Source organism: Mastomys coucha, unplaced genomic scaffold (genome assembly GCF_008632895.1).
Source record: "Mastomys coucha isolate ucsf_1 unplaced genomic scaffold, UCSF_Mcou_1 pScaffold15, whole genome shotgun sequence".
NCBI lineage: Eukaryota > Metazoa > Chordata > Mammalia > Rodentia > Muridae > Mastomys > Mastomys coucha.
The window spans coordinates 128238958-128247140 of NW_022196897.1; positions in this window are offsets into that span (position 1 = coordinate 128238958).

An 8183-nucleotide genomic window follows, 5' to 3' on the forward strand; every position below is an offset into this window, starting at 1 on the left:
TTTCATGCTGCTGCCAGTCAATACTGAGATATTCTAAACAGCTCTCTGAAGAGCCACTCATATGATGTCTCCTTGGGCCTGCTCAGTCTTACTATAAGTAACTCTACTTACTGTTTGTGCCTTACCCCAAATACTGTCTCCTCTAGGAAATCCTCGCTAATCCTCCAAATTTTCTGAGAAAGAACTGAAATTTGTTGATGTACTTCTAATATATTTATTATATATGCACATATATATGTATTTCTAATATATATAAAACAATTATTGCATTATACATATATATTATATACTTTATATATTACACTCTATATTACATTTACTAATGCTATTTACATTCATATGTGCATGTGTGTGTGTGCATGTGTGAGACAGGAGTGCCCCACTGTATACATGGAAATCAGACAAAAAGTTTCTAGACTTGGTTGTCTCCTTCTAACTATAGGTCCCAGAGAACTGAGCTCAGGCCACCAGGTGTGCTAACAAATGCTTTTCACACTGAATCTTCTCACCAACTTCCCCCATAAATGGTAAACCTCATGGTTTATAAATTTTGTCCTAATTAAGGTTATTATTGCTGTGATGGAACACCATGACCAAAAGCAACTTGGGGAAGAAAGTAGTTATTTAGCTGGCATTTCCATCTTGAGGATGTCAGGACAGGCACTTAAACAGGGCAGGAACCTGGAGGCAGGAGCTGATGCAGATGCCATGGAGGGGAGTAATGATGCTTCCTGGTTTGCTCATCATGGCTTGCTCATCCTAGTTTCTTATAGAACCCAGGACCACCAGCCCAGGGATGGTACCACCCACATTAATCGTTAATTAAGAAAATGCCATACAGCTAAATCTTATAGAAGCATCTTCTCAAATGTGGTTCCTTCCTTTTATATGGTCTAGCTGCTATCAAGTTGATATAAAATAACCAACACAGTTACCTTATATTAATCTTCTCCCATCCCCTACACAAGGCATGGAGGACTCTGCTCCACAGGTTCATTCCATGATCCTGTCCACTTTCCAAACATGTGGAGGGTGAAGGGCAAAGGTGTCTACTAACAGAGCGAATATCTGACAGTGCATTTCCAGCCGACTATACACAATCTCTCTTAGATGTAAAGAAAGATCAACCACAGGTTTATAATGAAACATAATTGCAAAGTGGACAAAATATGGTATTTTCTGTATAAGGAAAAAGAGAGAATGAATACCAGGAGACAAGTATTAGTGCTTGCCATGTCTCAGACTCTGCAGAACCTAACAGAGGGCCAGATGCAGGGCTTCGCAAGTGCTGGTTGAATAAATGAATGAACTATAATAGATATATGCAGTTGAATATCAGAGAATATAGAAAAAGTTGGAATAGAACTGGAGGTAGTGGAGGGGCTAGACATTCAACTGATCAATGCATTGGGAGAGAGAGGTTTGCCTCCACTTACCCTAATTGGTCTACATCAAGTTTTTATGTTCTCCCCTCTCTATGTCCCCCACTCACTGACCCTTCATGGAAAAGTCACACCAGCTTTATCTACCCAGCTTTATCTATACCAGATCTATCTATCTATGCTGGAATGCCCCTCTCTAGAGAAGTGTTTGAAGTGAAGCAGTTTTTATTATGGAAACATTAGAAAATCCAAGAGAAATGATGACAACAGCAACAAAGACAAAAAGTAAGACTCCTGTAATCCAGCAGGTCAGTCTCAGTTTGGACGTACATTTTTCTTTCTGTACGTAAAATTTCACTACAGGTTTGGAATACATTCCATTGTGATGTTTTGTAATTCCTTAATTTATCTGTCAAATGCTTTCTGGAATCATTAAATGGATGTTTGTTATCCTCTAACTGCTGCCACTTGGATTTCCACTGCAGGCTCATTTGTACTTAGCCCAGTCCAAAGCTGGGTCCTAACAGAGAAGCAAATGTCAAGATGGGATGAAGACTGCAAGGGGAGGAATGCCCATAATGGATGATGGAGAAAGAAACAGGAATAGGTAGGGAAAAACTTAAGAGCAGATATAAGCTTGGTCCCTGTGAAAAGAGAATGTGAGGGAGAAGAATTGGACAGGACAAGCCTTAGGTGGTAGAACTAAGAAAGTCAGAGCCAAGCCAATCAGGAACTTTAGAGCTGAATTGCCCCTTATGTTAGATCTGGTGGGAAGGCCTTGTCCTAGTACCCCCAACTATGCTTAATTCTTTGCAAGCAGCCACTGGGATAGAGTGGGCCCTTAGTATGAACATTGCTATGGAGATAGAGTTACACCAAGTGTCTTTGACACTCTTGGTCAAAGCCGTTCTTCCAAATAGGCTTCCAAGAATCTACATGGATGTCTTATGCATATTCACACAGTTTGCCAACATAGCATAATCTAATCAGCCTGAAACAACAGTCCTCTTGTATCTAGAAGCTAAGCTTCTCTACTGCACAAAATTGAAGAGGTCACCCCTATACATTGTCTCTTTCAGGTAGCAGTCAGTTGCCATCCTGTTTTTATAGTGCTGACTGTGGGAGACCTGCTTGTCATTGTTGATGACAAAGGAAGGCCACCCAAGCCAATATAAGCAACAATTAGGAGATAAGTAAGCCCATGGTGCCTGGTACAAAGAATCATGTGTTTTCTCAGAATAATAACTCTCTTAGGCCAGTGCAGCAGTGGATTCCATGGTACCATCAATCTGACAGTCTGTATTGATCTCTGAAGATTGACTGAAGCACACCTTTTCTGGCTAGCATTGCCTGATGCAAGAAGGTCTATTTTAACTGTTTCAGTTCATGCTGGTTCTCTGTCTAACCCTGAGGCTGAACACTCAGGCTTTATAAAGAACTTGCTGCCTATTAGCTAAACACAACATGGGAAATTTGGTACATTTTATTGGTTGTTCTTTTATTATAAAATAGAATAAAAACAGTAGGGAAGACACTAGGATTAGACATGGCCTCAACTAGAGCCACACTTCAGCACGGTAGCATGGAGAGATCAGAAGCGTGAATTACACCACCTCCAGGCAAGGAAGCCAGTTACAGTCGTTTGTTCAGTATGTTAGCCAACCACCTGCTGTGTCTGCCTCTTAGAGCGAAGGGTACATACTCTATTAGGGAGGTATCTCCTAGTAGAGTGGGAGTAATCATCTGTAGAATGGGGCAGCTAGGAACTGATGCACTCTCATAGGGTAGAGTAAGGGATGGAGGTCCTAGGCGAAGCTGCAGACAGCATGCCTTCAATTTACCTGTGTCAGGGTATGAGCAATGAAACCTTAGAAAGTGAGGGCTGAAAGTTGGATGTAGTGGTATATGTCTTTAATCCCAGCACTTGGGGGACAGAAACAGGTAGATATCTGAGTTTTATAACAGCTTGGTCTATAGAGCAGATTTCAGGGTGGTCAGGACAACACAGAGAAACACTGTTTCAAAACAAAAACAAAAACAAAAGAAACAAAAAACAAAAATAAAAGGTAAAGAAGGAAGTGAGGGTTGGTGACAAGTGGAGGCTTCAGGCCCTATGTCATGTGACCACCTTGTACTAATTCTTTGCTCTCTATGACTGGCTCATCCTTGTTGGTTTATCTGATATTCTGAGGGGAAACTGGAAAAGTATACATGGATGTGAAGTTTCTGATTTCTGTAAATGTTGATAGACACCAGAAAGACCAAACAAGATCATGTAAATCTGCAGTATATCAGCTCTTTGGAATCCTTATTGCTCTGAACAGCTTTCCCTCATGTACTTGCTCCATCCTAGGGCTAGAGAGATGGATGTGGGTACACAACCCAGCTGCCTCATCCCTATATCCCTGGGCTCTGCATCAAAGAGTCCACCGAGCACAAACAGAAGATTGCAAAAGCTAATATAGGTAGTCTAGAAGTGGTTTTAGAATATATGGGCGAGGGGCTGGCAAGATGGCTCAGCGGGTAAGAGCACTGACTACTCTTCCGAAGGTCCTGAGTTCGGATCCCAGCAACCACAAAGTGGCTCACAACCACCCTTAATGAGATCGGACTCCCTCTTCTGGGCCATCTGAAAACAGCTACAGTGAATTATGCCGCTCGAGCAGGGCCGAAGCAAGCGGGAGCAAGCGGGAGCAAGCGGGGCCGGCAGAGGTCTTGAGTTCAGATCCCAGCAGCCACACACATGATAGCTCACGGCCATCTGTACAGTTACAGTGTACACATACACATAAAAAAAAAAGAATATATGGTGACTGTATAGGATATATGCGAATATTAAGCACTTTGAATAAGAATTTGCACATTTGCAGAGTTTAGAATCCATCGCAATCCTGAACCACTGTGCAGGAAGTAAGATAGAATTCAGTTCTACAAGTTGCAGAAAACCAAATATGACAATTGTTTAAAAGGAGATAGAAGTCTTTTCCTCCCCTTCTGTAACATAAATGGAACCAGGAAATGTTATGCAGCCTTGGTCAGCGATTTCCAAATCCTCAGGGATGTGGGCTCCTTGTACTTTGCTGCTCAACCATGTTTGAAGCATGAGTTTTCCTTTGTGGCCGAACACTGTGTTCTCTCTGAGGAGGCCACAATCAGTTCTTTGTTGAATCATGGTTAGTCCTAACTGAGAAGTGCTGTGTTAACTTGACAACTAGTCTCAAAGAAGGAGCGCCAGAATTAACTTGCCCCTGTCTATTCTCCTTTAAGGTGTAATTAGAGAGTTCATAGGCAGCTTGAGGATGTGTCTGTGTCATGTAGGCGTTGATGGGACATTTCCTTCCTGATGCTCTTTAGACGAGTATTCAGTACGGATCTCTAAAACTTGGCCACGACTACTTGAGCCACACCGATTCTGGTCAGTACTTCCTGCTTCAGGAGGTCCATTTCAGTTTGTTCAGTTCACTCTGGTTCCCTGTCTAACCCAGGGATTGACAACTCAGAGTTTGCGAATGAACTGGCTGCCTCCCGGCTAAGCCTATTGCTGCCCTACCTTAAACACTGTATTTGCGCCTTTGCTTTCTCAGGCAGCGCTGAGACTCTAAACAGGGTCCCATCTCTGTATGTAGGACTCGGTTCCAGCTCTGTGTTCATCTGTTTTGACCTGACCCTCTCAGGAGTCTTCCTCATACTTTCTTAGGAGCTGAAGATATTCTCCCAAAGATCAGTGTCCCCAACAGACCCTTAGCTCTTACAGTTGAGCGGTTCTTTTTTAATCTTGGGGTAAAGCCAATAAAGAAAGGTAAGGGATTTTTTGGTCTATATCCCTATGTTTTGTCTAATTGGTTTTCCTTTTATAAAAATATAAAAATCTATAGTAAGAGATAGTGATATGTCTCTTCCTTTTTGGTCCTGGCTGGCTCAAAATACATCAGTTAGTGACTCTATAGCTAGGCATCTGGGTGCTTGAGAGTCCTCTCATGAGGTAGCAGGTGGCTCAGCATTTAATGGCCTTCTCTATCTGAATTTGTAGCCACATTTTGCTCTTCCTTTTTCAGAACTATGTGGTTCAGCCCTGAGTAAGTCTCCATGCTTTTTTTCCCTGGCTGTAGATTGGCTTTATAGCAACATCTCTAATTTTAAATGTGGCATAGAAGGTTTCAAATGCATTTTTCTTTTGTTTGTATATCGAGGGCCTTTTTTTTCTAGTACAATTATACATATTTTATTGTAGAAGAATTTATGGTAAAGTAAAGTATATTTGGGCTTGGTGTGTTAGAATACATATTAGGGAGGTTGTAGGGTATGTGAATCTTTGATACACAAATGCACCTCAAATCCATAAAGAAATAAACTATATTTTGTAACAATTTATACCACAAACATATCTAAGAGTACAGATAAAGAGCCCATTGAATAGAACCACTTACAATTGGATATTCTGTGGAGAATGAAGGGCTAAATGCTAGGGTACTATATAACTGTTAAAAGATACCAATTGCTTAATACATAATTTTTTTTTTTTTTGGTTTTTTGAGACAGGGTTTCTCTGTGTAGCCCTGGCTGTCCTGGAACTCACTCTGTAGACCAAGCTGGCCTCAAACTCAGAAATCTGCCTGCCTCTGCCTCCCAAGTGCTGGGATTAAAGGTGTGCACCACTACTGTCCAGCATGATTTTTCTAAAAAGCTGACCATCATAACTAGAAACAACAATATATATATATACATATAAGTATGTATATATTATGTAATATATATACACACATATATATAAAATGTGTGAATAAGACATGTGAAAGAGCATGCACACAATGATTACAGTAAAACTAGAGAGAGCTGCTGGGGTGGCCCAGGGTTATAAGGGCCCTGCTGGGCAAGTCTGATGACCCAGTCTCCTAATCCCACGGTAGAAGGAGTAAATCAGCTCCTGGGGATTATCCTTTGACCTCCACACACATCTTGTAAAAAGGCTAGATACTTGTCTAATATGAGATATGTTTTTATCCTTAATCTCCAGATGAAAAGTTATCAGGGGGAAAGGGTTAATTTCATCTGTTACATTTACATATGAATGGTTTGTTTAACTTTTTCTGAGTTTTCTGTGCTTTAAAAATATATAGCAATATTAACCTAGGTATGGTGGTATGAGGCTGTAATCTCAGAACTTGGGAGGTTGAGGCAGGAGGATCATGAGTTTGAGGTTATACTCAGCTAAATAGGCAGTCATAGCCCTGGGCTGGGCTAAGTAGTGAGATCCCATCTCAAACCAACAAACACACTCATTTATAAAAGAAAGTGAATAAATCTTAAACATTCAGAGTAAAAACACAATTGGAAGTACTTAGTCCCTATGCCCTTAAATTTCGGCTAATATTAAAGACATAAGTGAATTCAAAATAAAAAGTATACCTATGCTGGAGCCTTGAGTCCTATTTTTATCATGAGAAATGTTTATCTGTCACTTAAATTTGGCCATTAGTGTTGGTTTCCTGGAAGAAAAAAAATGCATCACTCTTTTCCCAATTGCAGGCAGGAATGTTGACCTGAGATATATACTTAAGGGACTGGATAAAGAACGGAGCTTCAGCGTTGGCATCTAATTGCTACAGAGCTCAGAGGGTAGAAAAATGAGAATGTCTACAAGGAATTTCTCTCTCCTTTTTCTACCTCCCGACTTTACGTCAACTGAAATGGAACAATTTGCTCATTTTCTTTCTTAACTATACTGGGGAGATGTTTTAATAAGTCCTTGCTGGCAAGCTCCTGGTACCACCAATACATTTTCTCCATCAGTCAATTTTGTCTCCATTGTCTGTAGAACTGCTGTTATGCCTTTTGAGAAATGGGAAAAGTCTTATGGTTAAGTAATAAAGAAATAATCCTGGGGTGACAAATGCACAGAAAAGCAGGAGTGAGCAAGATGTAATGTACCAATGAGTCTGGACCATCATCATGTTTCCAAACAAAGACAAGTAGTGGCAGAAGCCTTGTCACAGAGCTTCATCCTCTTCTCTTTCTACAGTGGGATTTCTAGTTCCTGACTTTTCAGCCATGACAGTGAGAGACTACTTTGAGAGTTGATGAGAGGACTAGAGTAGTGTCTTATGTTGGTTGGATCCCTTGGAAAGGATACATACTTGCAGGGGGCTTAATGAGTAAAATAGGAAGAAAGCCAACCCAAGGTTCTGACCTGCTGCGGATTCAGAGTGGATATATGTAAGTGGGAAACTGAGGCATTTATCTTTCCCGTTAATCACTTTTCATTTGCTTGTGGTAAAGTATCTGTGAGAAACAATCTTAGGCATTTAAGTTTCAGAGTTTGGAGTCTGTCACTCAGGAAAGAGCAGGGTAGGATTGAGCAGTTTGTCTCATGGTGTCTAGGAAGCAGGGAAAGAGGTTTCCTATTCAATAGACCCCATCCAGCCCTGTACCATTGTGTAATGTGGTGGCCCTGCTGTGTTCACGGAAGAATTCCAACCGACGCCAGATACGACAACCCGACTCAACTCACTAGGGGTTTGGAGCCTATGGAAATGAATCAGAACCAGATACCCGGCTTCCTAGGAAGCCGTGAACTTTGATCTCCGTTCCTGTCCTGGAATCCTTTGTATTAGTGTCTTAGCTTTGATTCTGCCGAATGTCTGTTCTTACCTAATCGCTAATTGCATACCTGTAGTATATATGCTCCCTTTTCACTGAAGTAAAGTTACGCCTCGATGAGAACACTCTCCTGGTATCGTCTCTCTTTCTCTGCCCATTTACTTTGCAGGTCCCCAAATTCCCGGTTCGTGGAACCCCACGGAA